Genomic DNA, 17,123 nt, shown 5'->3' with positions numbered 1-17,123 from the left:
GTTCTGCCTGTACTAGGAACCTCCCATATGCCCTCATGGTAGAAACCCAAAACCCTGTCTAATTTTGCACCTATATTATATACATTCCCAAGGCTGATGGGTTAAGCATAGGGGTAATGTAATAAAATTTGTACCATTTGAACCTGTAGCAACTTCTAGCAACCAATCAGATGCTTGCCACATACTACCTGCTGACTGGTTGCTGTGGGTTACTAGACATTGTGCAAACTTTGTAACTTTCCTTAAATTACTTTCAGTGTCTCAGCCAATTTGAGGGCTATATGTAAAATGTTGTGGAAGAAATAGCTGAACTTTGTTTTTGAAGCTATTCAGGAGCAAATAGAGTGGTCTCCTTTTATGTGCCAACTAGATGTTTTGTTTTGATGGACTTGGTCTTACTATAGGTATGGGATTCGTTATCAGGAAACCCTTTTTCCAGAAAGCTCTGAATTACAAAAAGGCTGTCTCCCATTTTAATTCTTTTATATAAAAATAATCCAAATTATTTTTTTCCGAAATAATAAAACAGTAGCTTGTACTTGATCCAATCTAAGATATAATTACTTCTTATTGGAAGCAAAACCAGCCTATTGGGTTTATTTAATGTTTACATGATTTTCAAGGTATGAAAATCCAAATTACGGAAAAGATCCCCTTTCTGGAAAACCTAGGTCCCGAGCATTCAGGATAACAGGTACTAACTTCCCATTAATGCACCTCTCAATGCCTCTGCCTGTCACAGTTTCTTCTCATACTGTCTTACTAAATACACTGCATCCCTCTGTATTTCAATGCATTTGCTTTTAAAAATAAAAAAAAACAATAATAGGTATTTGGTGTGGCCGTCGTTGGGAGATATTTTTAATATTCAGTGGATGCATTTTCTGAACATCTGACATGAGGCAACACTGAAATATTGTAAGACCTTGTAACACCCGGTGAGAGAACAAAAGGATTGTACAAGCAAATCAAACAGCTGCATTTACAGCCCACAGAATTTTTTTTCTGCGCCACATGATAAAATATAAAAAAAAAAAGTAACCCTTTGTGCGACAATTATACAATGAAAATGAATATTACATCCTTTTGTTTTTTTAATATGTTTTATTCAGGTTCTCTGTAGGCGCCTGTGTATATACACTCGGTGGAAAGATGTAGGTTTTCTTTAATTAAAAATGAAATAACGACAATGGATAAAATAATAATTCCTAATTGAGTTTATTAAGGGATTAAATTATCCTTTGTTATTTGAAGACAAGCCATTCCCTGTAAAAGAAATCCTTTAGACGTGGAAGAAAGGAAGGACACACACACACACAGTTGTAATTTTCGGATACTAGTCGGATCCCTAATAGGCTTGGAACGGTTGATTGAATAATAAATAGCTATTAGAATTCTGGCAAACCAAAAACATTACCAGAATCTTCACCTTAAAAAGATTCTTGGTCTTTTTGAAAATATACAAATCAGCCAGTGTCAGGGCTTAGGTGAGCCTTCATTTCCAGCGCATTGAGCAGACTCACATCAGCAGCAGACAGCAGTTAATGTATGCGTCTGGCTCAGTCTGGTCTACCAGCCAGGAATTTATCGAATTGTTAACATCCCTCCTTTTTTGTATGCACGGCACATGATTCCCCTTCCATTGCTCCCCCCCCTCCTTCCCTGACATTCTGTAGCGATAGGATTTTTTTTTTTAAGCTATAGCATGATCTGATTATCTAGAATCACATATTGGGGAGAAAAACAAAAATATTGGACATTACATTATAACAGGTCTCTTTCTTTAGATCCCAATAATAATACATTTATAGACAGAGGTGAAGATTCGGACACGGATTCTGGCAACAAAGGCAATGAGCGCAATATACGTCCTTACTGTGCTCAATGTACACATTAAAGGTTTGATTTATTTAGAAATAACTTTTCCAGAATTCCTCAGCTCCTTGAGTGTTTTATTTATAAATACAGATAAATATATAACATAATATGAAGCAGGTATGCTGCCATACAGCCCAACCACATTTTAAAAACTAAAACATATTAACTTACACATTTCTCTGCATCCTGATATAGTTTATTATATATATAACGACAGACAAAACCTATGTGGGGATTATTAAAAACGATGGCCATTTATTCAAGGGCGTTGGCTGCAAATATAGGTTTCATTTCCAAGTGCTTTAAGCTTTACCCAAGTCGATTTGGCTCTACAATAATTTAGAATAGAATAGATAGAATATGGAATGAACATTTTTATTGGCATTATTCAGGCCAGCAAGAATAATATAATAAAATAAAGTGCATTCTTCATTGACATTCATTATGTTAGTCTTGCATTGTAATCTGTATAAATAAACCGTTTAAGGATGTTTCGATAACTTTAATTGCTTATTACGAAAACTGCAAAAGAAAAGGCTAAGCAGCTGTATTATTCACCTGCTGACAGCTCTCCCAGACAATAGCCAGACCAAGAATTCTATCTGCCATTGTTTTGCATTTTACCTTTAGAATATCTGCATTAGGTTTTGGAAGCACAGATAATACAGCTTTATACAGAGAGATATATATACCAAGGTATTATTATTATCATTGCGCAATGAGAACACCTTGTTTTAAAATAATCACAGACCTTTTAGAACAAGATCTCAGAAACGGTTGCAGGGTTTTATCCGGTGCAGATCACAAATACAGTCCAAAGCTGCTGTTTCCCCTCCGCCTAGGTCCCAAGAGCCTAACTTGTGATTGTTTCTCAAAAATCCTCACAAGTTAGGGTCTCAGGGACTAGGAAAAGTCCAACTTCAGTCTGTGGGTTTCTTCCTCCATAGTGGACACTGCAAACACTCTGCTTTTGAGACAATTGGCATTCAAAATATTGACATTAATATCATGGCTAGAGATCAGCATTACACAGAGAGCTCAGACATTATTTGGAAATAATATCCTTCCATCCTATTGCATCTTAGTGCCAGGGATTGAGATGTAAATTTGTACCCTGCAGCTAACGTGGGCCCAGTGCTGTAAGCATTATTACTCCAGAGGAAAGATAATGCAATTTTCATCTTGGGTTTCCTATTTTAATCTACAAGTGGACATGATAAAACCCTCTTCACGTTACAGGCAGATGCAGCACGGATCCAGGGCACATACACAACTTTTAGACACTGTTGATACAAGAAACAACAGACCAAATTCAAAACAATTTTCCTATCACCAGGGGGCTTTGACTGCCTTGCGTTTTAGAAGGTCTATCACGATCCGGCATATTCAAAACCCTTTCAATTTCTATGTCGGGCTTATCATTCCCAATAAAAACAGGAGAATCCCCTTCTTCTGGAAGTACAGATATATCAAAAGTCCTCACGGCCCGGTTTGCTCCATCAATTGAAGGAATCTGGTCTACAAAGTAGGTGTTGTTGCGGAGATCTTCTACTTTTAAGAAAAAGACGGAAAAGAAAAGAAAGAGACAGTTAGTGGGTTTGTAAACAGACCTAAAAGCTACTAACAAATACTGTACAAAAGTACTATTATTATTACAGTCACAAACAAAAGGTTACAAACAGAAATAATTCGAATACAGATACATTCAGCGTCGTTACAGTAGAAAGCCAATATTTCGGAGTAGCAGTGTATTAACACCTGATTAATATGAAAGACTTCGCAGAAGGACTAACTAAAAATATCAGCCCCCTTTTCCCCAAGTTCTCCTGCTATTCCCCTTTTATATCTTAAAATGATGTTAGAGGCAATGTTTGAACACAGTCCACAGATGAACAATTAGAATGAAAAATCTGTCCCCAGCACAAATATGGCATTAACTTAATTGCATTCCCCCATTACAGAGAACCCGTCCTCCTCAGAGAATACATCAGATGCTCCAAAGATTGAAATCAGTCAGATTTTTTTTGTCGTTCTCAGACGTACCTTTGCTTCCCTCTGACTGACTGGGTTCTCCCTTCCATTGCAAACACTCAGACACGCACACACACACAGACAGACACACACTCTCAGACACGCACAGACGCACACACACACACACACACATACAAATTCAGGGGAAAGGCAACGGATGCTGACTCAGAACAGTAGTGTGTGGAGGGGGTGCAATCGGCTGGTATTTTCTCTGCACTCATCATTAACATTAACACACTCTCTAGTATCCACCCTCTTTTGGACCTGCAAGACTGCAGCATTTGCATGATGCTGACATCCCAGTCCTTGCAGGTCAGACGTCGGGGTGGGGAAAATGAAAAAAAAAAAAGAAGAAAACACAAAAGACCTGAGAGCTCATACTAACTGCCTTCTTATCATCCAGCATTATCTTCTTATGCCTTTACCTCCCTTACTTCTGCTAATTCTATCTTCTCTTTATTGCACATCTTTTTAGCACACACACACAAAAAAAACAAAATAAAAATACCTTTCATTAAGCCGGTCTTTCTTTCACCCTGAAGTCGGCTTCTTCCCCACCCTTTCCCCCCAAATCAATAGGAAAGATCTTTAAATGCGGTGGTTAAAAAGCCCAAGCTCTGACATACAGACTTTCATCCTTGTTTCTCTGTCTGAAGAATAGCAAACCATCCAAGTACACACGTGACGCCAGGGAAAATAATGCCAACAATTCTTTTACAGTCCTAGAGTTTATTCTACGCCTTCTTTTCTTCTCTTCCTCCTCACTGAGCAAATGCCTATGGAAACAATGCTTTCCTAGAGTAAAGCTCCTGCGCAGTCCTGATAAGCCCATTGTTTTCGTAAATAAAAGTTCTCTGTTGGGCAAAGTAAAAAAATCCTAATATATTTATGTTTATTTTATTTATACTTTTTTTTGTGGCTGAACTCAAAAGACAATATTAGTATCCAGGAAGACCAATGTTTTTCATCAGTTTAACTGCACGGGTGCCTAATACGATTTCAAAACCTTGATTCCGAGAGGTTAATCAAGTCCCTGTGACAGTTCTTCCTTGAAATGCATGCATTTCTTTTTAGCATAAGACACATAAATAAAACATAGGAATGCAAATATTTGGATGGAATCTTTCAGCATGTGTCCACATTTTCTTTAATAAAACAATGTAAAGCACAGCCACCGGTCTTGATCCTTTGTTATGTGACACACCGTAGCCAATTGGAGACGTATTTCTGAGCTGCTGTACTCAAACAGACAATGCCTTTCATTCCAGCGCATTAATATTGGTATTGGGGGAATTAAAGGAGAAAGGGCATATGAAATCACATTAGGAAATCTAAATCGTTGCCGTAGTGTGCACATGCCAGGCTTACTTTTTATAGAAGTGTCCCAGAATGCACTGCACCAACGCAGCCCTTCCATAAGGAGCAGACTACATACCTAAATGTGTCTGGAAAGTAAGTAAAGCATCTCACAAATGACTTGGAACATCTTTGTATTCTCACAGATATCTGCAAGTTCCCTCAACCCAACACACCAACACACAAAGCCATGGAAGATAGAAGAACAAAATAAGAATGGCGCAGTGAGTATATTCATGTCAACAGAGGAAGAAAAAAAAGAGAGAAATCTTAAATGAAGGGGAGGAAGGACGACAATCACAACAGCCTTAATTGTCCAACGATGAAAGATGATCACATGCATAATGAAACATTCAATGCTTATTGCCATTAATATAATGAAACCGATGGCAGATTGGACAAAAAGTACATTACAGAATGTCATCTCCTTTGCTCAGACTCATTTTGCTGCTCCAGTGTGCCTGCCACCACCCCCCTATAATCTTATCCACAAGGCTCAGGTTAAATAAATACCATGGACACGTTCTACTATAGTTATCAGATAAGACACAAAAGGATAGAGAGAGAGAGAGAAAGGAGAGGAAAGAAGAGAGAGAGAAGAGAGTAAGAACTGCCTACCAGTATAGTTAGGTTGCTCTGCCTCTGAGAAGAGCTTTAATCTGCTCTGCGAATCAGAAGCAGCCAATGCAAATATTAACCTCGTCTCTATTCATCCCAAGTCTTCAGTCTCACCCTCTCCAGCCTTCACACCAATGGTTAAAGACTGTCTTGTAGAAGAAAACGGTTACAGAGTGATCCTGACCTTTTAATGGCAAAAAAAGAGCTATGGATTTTAGGTATAGCCTTAATGTTCTCATTTAGAACATATTAATATATTCATCTAAAAACTTGCTAAAAAAAAGATGAATTGGAAAGAAAAAATTCTGGAAAATCTTGTTTTTTGTAAGACATTTGTGGTTTTGCTTGATGGGGACTTGGGGACCCGGGAGAGATGGTCAACTGCATTATATCAATATTCGTCTGCAAAGAGATGTTGTAATCAATCAACTAAATTACCTTTTCTAGCATGCATTTGATCTGAAGGTCTAACATGAGTCTTGCACAAGTCTTGTACAGTCATTAACCCTTGCGTATAATATCACTTAACTTCATTTATGAGAGCTCTATTCAATAGAGAACATTTACATTTACATATACAGGTATGGGATCCGTTGGAAAGACCTTATCCAGAAAGCTCCGATAAACTTCATTTTATCCAAATAATTGAAACTGTTAAAAATAATTAGCTTTTTCTCTGTAATAATAAAATACATTTATATATAATTAATACTTATTGGAGGCAAAAGCAGCCTGTTGGGTTTATTTGTGTTTAAATGATTTTTTGTAGACTTAAGCTGGCCATAGATGTAAAGATTTTTAAAAGCTCTTTTCATTATCAGTAGACCAAGGATATCTTGAAACGATTGTTTAAATGTACGATTTGTCCTTCAACTAAAAAGACCATTTCAAGCACTGTTGTCTCGTTGAGGCCAGGAAAACCGAGGGGAGCTGCCTGCTTGGCCCTGCAAACAATTGGACAATGGATACATTTCACTGTGAAAATTTTCTAACCTGGCTGATCAATTTTCTGACCGATGTCGGATGAAAAATCATTACCCACGAACCTCACAATAATTTGACAGATTGGTTGGATGGCGCTAAAATCGGTCATTAAAGAAAAATCTTTGCGTCTATGGGGACCTTTACAGGTATGAAGATACAAATCTAGGAAAGAAAAAACCCCAGATATATATATACACAATATATAGTGAGACCAGGCTCGGGCCAATCAGTCCGGGCATGCAATGCAACCTGCCCGGACACTTAGCCTCCACCCCGGTGCATACACACGCATACCCAATGTATTGATGTAGACACAGGGCGGAGCTCGCACAGGGGTCGAAATAAGAGGCTTGGTGCCCCCACTTTCATTGCACCCTAGGCACATGCCTCTTCTGCCTACCCCTAGTTCCGGCCCTAAATGAGACTATAAAAAGGGAATGAGGTCACATTCCAGGTTACATGACTCCGGTGATATCTATTTTCTAGTACCTGCAATTTTGGGCATCAAAGCACTATACACCTATAGCAGATAATCCATCTGATTACTGGTCATACTGAAGTCAGAATAAAACTACAGGCAGAATACAGTAGCTAGATCTAGGCATTGGATTTTTAAATATTTGAAAGCATAGTCAGAGGCACAGCTCCATATTACTCCCATTATATCCACCATGGAGATCCCAGCTGATGACAGAAATTGAAAATGCCCAATCCCTTGGATTGAAGAGCGAGCTTTTTGTATATGCAAATAAAGCCAAGAAACACACCAGAGACTTAAAAAAAAAAAGTAGCACAGGAAGATCAATAAATGGCGTGTCTCTTCAAATGTTTTCTTTTTAGGCTGAGCAAGAGGAATGTGTAATTTAAACATACCCATTTTTTTTGCAATAAGACCTTTTTAGAAATTGTAGGAAACACATTACTGCCATAAGAACAATATCTTATGGTTAAAGACTCTGTTATAATGTCAGACAATATAAAGTTGGAAGACACTCTACCCCCATGACAAAAACTTATATATTACTTTAAAGTTGCAATTGTGATAAATATAATAAATAAGTGTGGTATATTTGTTCCCTGCGCTGTGCCAAGGTGCATTCCTGTGATTAAAGGGTTTGGCAAATCTTTCATTATATTAAGTCATTATTGATTTTTTTTCGTATAGAGAAGGAGTTGATTTAGGGTTCAAGATAATGAGCCAGTATAAGGACAGTTGTTTGTGAAGCTTAGCTCTTTCAATCTAAGTGGGTGGAAAATATACTGGCACAAATAGGAGAGCAAAAGTTTGAGACACTGGTGCCAACACTAGACTCACAAGGTAGGTAGGATGTGAGTTTGGGAGTGTTTGTTATGAAGGAATTCAGGGATTGGGATTCCAGAGTGAAGGAGCAGCAAGATAATTGTTTCTGATAAGAGGTCAGTGGGTGTGGATGCTTTGAAAAGACTGTGGCTGTAAAAGAAGCAAGAGACAACCAGGAATATTGATGGAAAGAAAATCTATCGAGAACCAGCAGCCATGATTTTAAACAGGTGCGGGATGATTCTAGCATCATTTAAAACTAATTGTAGGGGAGAGAGTTGGAAGTCTGGGTGACTAGTTAGTAGGAGGTTGCAGCTCAATAAATAATTAAAAGACCACAAATAATACAAGTTCAAAAATAATTGCAATTGTTCTCAGTAGATCGAAAAAGAGAGGGATAAAAAGAGAGATCACATTTCCTGGTCCCCTGTTTCATAAGTTATCTAGTATTTATAAGTGCATATATTTACAAAACCAGGGGTTTTTAGTTAAAAAGTTAATAAAATTGGTAAGCCACAATACCACATCAAGGCAAACGCCCAGAAATGCTGAGGTGCCAGATAGCTGAATTCTATGACCTGAAGGTAAATAGTTAGGGACAACCATATGGGCTTTCCTTGACGTGGTATGGTGGCTTACCAATTTTATGATCATAACTTTGTAACAAAAAACCCTGTTTTTTTTTAACATACATGCAATTGTATAGATACCATAGTGCACTGATCAATCCACTCTTTTTTTGTATGCTTGTATCTAATATGGGCAAACTAGTTGCACTTCCATTGTATTTATATATGTTTTACTTGGAGTGCTTCCACAACCCCCCTTTTTTGCTTTGTCAGAAGGTCACTCTCTTTATATTATACTAATTTATATTTATATGCATTTATGTTGATTTACTCATTGTTGGGAGCTGCTTTGCTGAAAGCAATTATCTGATTGGTTGTTGTGGGTTACTACCCAGGTGCAAATTTGCCCACTTTATAAATGGTAAATAGTACTTTTAGTACTATCCTAAAAGGTAAGCACCTAAGCATTATGAAAGTGTGCATAAATATATATATATATATATATATATATATATATATATATATATATATATCTATATATAAAACGCACTCACTGTGTATGGCTTCCAATCAGCACTGTTGAGGGTGGGATTGGATAAGACCTGGTCAAACAATGTGGCTGCCAACCCTTCTGCACAGCAGGTACAGGGATACCCTTTACTCCTTATCATTTGGGTTAATGGGGAACAGGTGGGGGCTGGTTAAAAGAACCAGGCTTATTTAGTTCATCTTTATGTTACTGCTACCCACCAGACTTGCAAGCTCATTTTAAAAAGCCAGGATGGTCTTTCAATGTGAGAAACACAATTATGTATTTCAATTCCCAGCCTTTATATTTCTGCCTCTCATTGCCAACTCTGAATGGAAAAGGATGTGCCCCCAATGTTCCCTTCTTCATTCTATACTTAGGAGCTATAAACACTTTCATAAAGCTCAAACTTCACAAAACCCCTCATGACTAAGTTTCATGGCTTGTTTGTGCCAAGCTGTACATTGTCCTTGTGTCCCTATATAACAAAAAAATATGCAAATGCAGAAAAAAAAGTTTCATAGCTTAACGAAATTTCTTCATATGTTTATAAACATTGCAAAATGTCATTCTGAAAGTCACCCACAGGCAATAAACAGACTTGAGAGATTGTTCCAGAAGTCTCGAAACATCATTCTAGCAGCACAAAGTGTTCTTTGTAGGGACATGCAAATTCAGCAGGCCTTTTATACAGCTGACTTATGGGAATGTTAGTTATTTTGCCAAGCATACAGACTACAATCCCCTCCATATAATTAGAAGGCCTGGAGATTGACAAATACAGATGATGTGATGGTTTTCTAAGCTATCTTTCACATCCTGAGAAATTCCATGAAATATTGTCGATTTGCTCCCATCAAGATCCAGAATTGATTAGGGAAATGTGGTATCTTTTTTATTCATGTATTTGTGGGACTCTTGATCCCTGTACATCCATCAGGCTTTGTTTGCTAAAAAAGCAAAGGAGACTGAAAACTAGGGATGCACCAAATCCACTGTTTTGGATTCGCCAAAACCCCCAAATCCATCGCAAAAGATTTGACTGAATACCGAACCATATCTGGATTTGCATATGCAAATTAGGGGTGGGAAGGGGAAAACATTTTTAACTTCCTTGTTTAGTGACAAAAAGTCATGAGATTCCATTTGTATATGCAAATTAGGGTTCGTTCAGCCTGGCAGAAGGGTTCGGCCGAATCCTGGATCTTCCCTACATAACTCTATAGCAATGGATCGTAAACATAGAAGCAGCCGGGCCAATAGAGTGAAAAGGGGTCTTGATATCCCAAAATTGGGATAAGGGGTGTGGGGGACCAAATATTTGCTTGCAACTCTAAAGAACTATGCTGTAAATGTTTTTTACATATCTAAAAATGAGACTTTCCCCTTTAAAACTGGACCAGAAAAATGTGAGATTTATTAAATAGGCCTTTAAAGGGGTTGTTTATCAAAGGTTGGATGTTAAGAGTTTTTTCAACATTGAATGAACCGAATGAATTCACAACTCGAATGGTTTCTTATTTAAATAACACACGAAAGGAAAAAAGCCGATTCAGCAAGTTCGAGTTGTGAAAAAAACCTTGAATCAACAAAATTTAGTTTTCGGGAAAACCCTCTAGAAAAAATTTGAACATCGTGAAGGCTATTAACATCTTCAAATAGTTCAAGGGACCTCTGCCATTGACTTCTACATGACCTCGACAGGTTTTAGATGGTGTATTTTCAAATTCAAGTTATTTCCAGGTTCAGGGTATAATAAATTTAGAAAAATTCTAGTTTTTAAAAAAACAAAAAAAAAAACGAAAACAAAATGTGAATTTTGACAAAAAAATAACCTTGAAAACTTGAATTTTCATGGAAAACACATCTCGAACCTTAATAAACAACCCTAATTGTTGAAGCCATGCTTTGTATACAGCATAAGGCATATATTATATTAGTATATTGTCAGGGACATATGCATACAACAAATCAAATGGGACATGAATGGTTAAATGCAAACAAAAAATGTTGAAAAGTTAAAAAAACTGTCAAAAACAAAGTTGACATGACTAGTCAACATACAGTACTTCATCATGGTTTTGTGTAACACTATATATAATAAACACACAATTCTAAGAAAAGCCATCTGTAGTATGTGCCCAGGCTTACTTTTAAGATTACCTGCACAATGATCAGCACTCACCAAGACGAATAAGGCTGAAGGGTGATGAAAGAAGCTAATGGATAGATGGATGGTAGATACTAGCTCTAAAGCGTCATATGACAAAAAGTGTACAAAATATCAGCTACTAGAGTGACTGAGAACTTGGAGCTGGGAAATGATGTTCAAGCTACTGTATGTGACACAGAAAAATATTGTTAAAGAGGTTTAACACCTTTATTATGATGCATTATGATGTTATTATTTGGGGTTTTTGAGTTATTTTGCTTTTTGATTGGCAGCTCTCCAGTTTGCAATTTCAGCAATTTGGTTGCTAGGATCAAAATTACTAGAACCATGCACCGATTTGAATAAGTGACTGGAATATGAATAGGAGAGGCCTGAATAGAAAGACGAGTAATAAAAAGTAGCAATAACAATACATTTGTAGCCTTACAGAGCATTTGTTTTTAGATGTGGTCAGTCACCCCCCATTTGAAAGATGGAAAGAGCCAAGAAGAAGAATGCAGGGCATGGAATCTGTAATCAGGAATGCTTGGTACAGTGTTTTGGATTTACTGGATAGGGGAGCTTTCTGTAATTTGGAGCACTAAACAACATTTAAACACTAACAAGATCCAATTGGATTATTTTACCATCAGCATGGGCTTCTGCCATTTTAGTTACAATCAAGCACAAGGGAAATAGCAAATTAATCAAAAATGGATGGCACTGACACCGTTCTAGATACAAACATGTAGAAATCAACATGGTGCTAGAATGAAAGAGACAGAATGGCCTGCTGGGACCAGGCAAATAAATACCTATGGTGCAACAGTGCACATAATAGTCAAGACAACTATCTATTTCCCTGTTCTATAGTGAAGCCGCTCATCTATTATTTTTACAGATTAGTGAACCGCAATAATCACAGCAACCAAAACATTTCTACTGATGCTAATTTTAAAGTGTGTATTTCTCACTGTGAAAGTTTCAAAGCAGAGTCCTTGAAGAGGGTGTTAATGCAACCCCCTGACATTATACTGATCGTTCTTTTCAAAAGTATAGCAAATGTTCTTGTTGTATAACTTGTTGATCTAAATGATTAAAGGCTAGCCAAGTAGAAGAAGAACAGAACAAGGAAACCCATCTAAAGCTTTGCCTTTGGCTCTGTGCCTTGTCAATTATTATTATTTATAATTTATATCTTCCCCTGCAGTGCTTTAAAGAGTAAAGGGAAACATATACAAACCATAATAGTTTGCGCATAAAGAAGTGCACATTTCACTTGAATGGTTACAACTGGTATTGTTATGAGAGAGTAGGAGAAGAGCCCTGCTCATGAATGCACACAATCCAAAAGGGCGAATCAGTGAAACATATGGTGAGGATGACCGGGATGGTAATTAAGGTCCTGTTGGTCAAGAAATTAGTGGTGAGTACAAAGAGAAAAATAGAAAACCAGTGTTTTGTGTGTGAGCAAATATTAAGAGGGTCAGGAAGGTGGTTAAATAGCTGAGGGCTAAACTTGTAGGCTTAAATTAAAAGGTGGGTCTTATGTTAATGTTTGAAGACTTGGAAGAAATGTATGGATAGAGAAGTATGAAGAAGTAATGAGTGATAGTAGAAGAGAAGGAAGTCATATTCATACTGAAGGTTACATCTGGGGTTTCATTGGTAATTAGAGAAACAAAGTATGGTGGTTTGACATTGTTGAGTACAAATTCTGTGTATGGCAGGGACTGGTAGAGAATATTGCTTAGGTGAAAATGGAAGGATTTTGTTAGAATTTAGATGTGGGGAATGAATAAGAGGGCAGAAGAATAGTGGGGTATGGGAAGATAACAGTTTTGTCCATAATTCATTTTTAGACAATGAAAGGACATGAATAGGAGAGGTACATTGAGTATATTCTGCATATAACAGATACTTAAACCCAAATAGGTTGATGACAGATGTATAAGTCTGTAGTGTAGACTGAGAAAAGGAGGGATCCTCGAGGTACTTCAGGTGAGACAGTAGAGCAGAATAGAAGACACAAATGAAAGAGAGAGATAGGCCGGGATCCAAGACATTTCTTGAACCTCAATGAAGACACAATAGTAAGTAACAAATGATCAGCAGTGTCAAAGACTGCAGAAAGGTTGTGCAGCAATAAGAGGGAATAGTGGCCTTTGGATTTAGCAGCAAGCAGACTGCTTTTGTAATGGTGGTTTCTGTAGGGTTATTGTTATAGAAAAAAGATTCTAGTGGGTCTTGCAGATGAGTAGAGTTAGACGTGTGAGAGTTCACTGTGTTCTGTGGGAGGAGAAAGGGATTGTAGCATCCAGAAGGTTTTTTCATGCTAAAAAACTTTGTTCCAAGCAGAACCATCTTGTCAAAATGGAGAAACCGAGACCTCTGGGCTGATTTACAAACACAGGTGCTAAACTACACAAGTGCAGTTACCAATAGCAACCAATCAACAACCAGTTTTGAGCAGTGTCTAATAAGTTAGAAAATGAAAGCAAAGACCCAAATGGTTGCAACGGGTGAGTGCACTTCTGTCATTTATGTCCTATGTTAGCAAAGGGGAAAGAGGCAAGGGTGTGCGAGGGCTAGATGTGTTCTAGTCCATGTTAGCAAAGGCCTTCACATTATAACATAAATGTTTTCTCAAAATCAACACCATTATAGTCTACGTTATGATATACAACCATGAAGTGGAAAGAAAACCCAAATGCAAATATATTGAGGATTAAAACTGTCAACATGACTCACCATTACTCATTTCATTACTCATTTTCTTTTATTTTGTTACTAATACAGCATACAACAACGGCAAATGCAAACAGATATTGGTGAATCACTCATTTTTAATAATTGTTTGTTTTGTTGATTTATGTCATTAAATTGAATTAATTAGCACCTCTTTGCCATGGATTCACAAGAAAACCTCGGAAAACTATGTAGCGCCTGTAATTGTTTTTGTTTGTTAGAATCAACAGAAAACAAGAGAACACCCAAAATGAAGTATCCCTCGTTCCCAGCAGCTGAGAGAAAAAAATATTAATATATTAGGCAGCAAACACTGCACATGTTAAGGTCTATCACCAAAACCTGGTTTGTAACTATAAGGTTCACTTAAAAGGCATTTGACATGTACCCTTCATGTACAGTAGCTTTTATGTGCACACAACTGTACCTCAACATATATGTGTTGGGTATATTAGTATATTATATTTGACATTTTCTCTGGTTGCAGAAAGCTGTAAATATAATATAACCTGCCCATTCTTGCTTAGTCGCTATCAACTGGCTAAGCTGGCCATAAAAGGTGCAAAAACAACCAATGTGTTCACGTAGCAGCAGAACTCCTACAACATTCCATGTGTGCAAAAGCTGAAGTTTCCCTCAGAATCACATTTGAACCCCATAGTATGAAATATAAGTAAGGTATGAAATACTTCATAGCATAGACCTCTGACCAGCATTAAAGCACACAGCCTTGTGGTTTATGTTCACATAATTAATTGGAGATTTCCTTATATTTGAGTAAAGGGTCCCCATATGCTGCAACATATGCTTACTCAGCTCATAAACATCACTATTAACAATATTATTAATCCATTGTACTTGAAAAAGTAGCATTAGCAGTGTGCAGCTGCTAACACTGTCCTGCTCATTTATTTATTGCACCTAGGCATTAACCAATAACAACCAATCAGTGATTAGCTTTGTTCAGCCGGCTTCAATTGGAACAATAAAAGCAAAAATGTTATTAGTTGTCATGGGTTACTGCCCAGTTGCAAATTTGCCCAGTGTTGGTAAATGAGTCAGCGTATCTCCAAACATCATAGACAGACCAGATCCATTACATGAATCAATAAATATAGTGTGTTGACTTCATCCACAGACACAATCACATAATGCGGAAGTATTTTGCCATCAAGAAACCAAAATCCACTGTAACACAATTGCAAGCCCTAGAGATTATGGAGCAAGGATGCTCAGAGGTTGGTTTTGACACTTGAGGTTGGTTTTGATAAATGTGATGAAGGCCCATGCTTTCATTTTAAATAAAGTACAAACTTCCCAGTTCCAATGTCACAATGGTAGTACAAACAAGCACACAAAGGCATTATCTATGTGTTACATTGCATTCAACAAGCTACACTACTACCCATTATTATTTAATCTTAACAATTAAGCGTCTTACCTCAAAAGCATAAATGCCTGAGTACTCCTCATTGGGGGTTACACTTGCTAACTTGATGCCATCTTGAAACTTTCTTACACTGGTTGTATCTACGGCAACATGAAGCAAAAGCCGGGAATCTAGAAAACATAAAACAACATATTAACTGACATTCAGAAAAAAACCCCATATACTGTAAACAGTAACTATGGTATTGACCATTTAAAAGTATGAAGCTAATGTACGACCATTTCTAACACTGCAGAAGCATTTTCTGTGTCTACTGCATGCAATTAAAGGAGAACTAAACCCCCAATAAGAAAAGCCTCTACCTACTACCCTAGATAGTCCCCCCTACCTGCTTCCCCTGCATAGTTGATTACCCCTAAAAGTGCCCCTAACACAGTACTCATGTATCAGTGCAGAGAGAGCGTGACGGAGTTCATGGGCACCATCTTCCGGCTCTTTTGGTCCTCTTTCCTTTGATTCGGCAATTTCTGGCACATGCGCAGTTGCTACAGACCGTAAGACTGCTGCAACTACGCATGCACCAATACGGCGTTCACTTAAAGGGCATGTAAAGGTAAAAAATAAAATCCCATTTTTACTTTCTTTAATGAAAAAGAAACCTATCTCCAATATACTTTAATTTATGTGTACCGTTTTTATAAGAAACCTGACTGTATGCAGTGAAATTCGCCCTTCATTTACTGCTGTGGATAGGAATTGTCAGATTGTCCCTAACTGCTGAGCAGGGAAACAATCATACTTATGTACAGCAGGGGGAGCCCCCGCCTTACTTCCCAGCCATGCAGAACTCAAGCAGCTTTGTCTATGATGATCCCTAAGCAGCCCAGACCACACTGAGCATGTGCACAGTCTTAGTCTTGCAAAGATGTTTAACAAAGTTACAAGATGGTGACCCCCTGTAGCCAAGTTTGAAAGCATAAAGTATTTGTTTGATTAGGCTTGTGGTGCAGTAAGTTCATGTTTATATTTAGTATACAAAATACAGCATTTCTAGCCTTATTCTATTTTAGACTTTACATGCCTTTTAAGGAAGAATATTGAAGATCCAGAAGATGGTGCCCATGAGCTCAGCTGCGCTTACTCTGCACCGATACATGAGTACTATGTTAGGGGCGCTTTCAGGGGTAATCAACTATGCAAGGGGGTAGCAGGGAGGGGGACTATCTAGGGTAGTAGGTAGGGGCTTTTCTTATTAACAAATATAGCTCCCCTTAACAAATGGACCATTCCACATACATCCTGTAGGACTCATAATAGGTAAGAGCAACGTGCTGCAAGACTGGAGGTTGCAAGGTTTGTGCAAGGCAGATCTTTGCATCATAAAGACACATCAAATCAACAAACTCAAATTCATTTGCCTTCAGGGAACAATATAATAATTTGTGTACATGGCCCATAGACACAATCATCTGAACATTTACATCAACTCAAAATATGCAGTGAACAAAACATATTGAGTTGCAGTTTTGTAGAGGAATACTAGCTGAAGAGCCTGCCCAGTGCAAGGT

General features: G+C 37.7%; 1 long non-coding RNA gene across 1 annotated transcript in view; it reads right to left on the bottom strand.

Annotated features, from left to right (window-relative positions):
• Nucleotides 1–1,202: 1,202 nt before the first annotated feature.
• The window catches only part of LOC108707907, a 231,261-nt gene continuing 215,340 nt past the window's right edge, over nucleotides 1,203–17,123 (bottom strand). Inside the window, exons 6-7 of the long non-coding RNA XR_001934348.2 lie at nucleotides 15,607–15,725; nucleotides 1,203–3,426 (exon numbers count right to left, since the gene is read on the bottom strand). This is a non-coding gene — a long non-coding RNA (uncharacterized LOC108707907). The remainder of the gene's footprint in view (nucleotides 3,427–15,606; nucleotides 15,726–17,123) is intronic.

The sequence above is a fragment of the Xenopus laevis genome, chromosome 2L (genome assembly GCF_017654675.1).
Source record: "Xenopus laevis strain J_2021 chromosome 2L, Xenopus_laevis_v10.1, whole genome shotgun sequence".
NCBI classification, from domain to species: domain Eukaryota; kingdom Metazoa; phylum Chordata; class Amphibia; order Anura; family Pipidae; genus Xenopus; species Xenopus laevis.
This window is presented reverse-complemented; position numbering and strand designations above follow the sequence as displayed.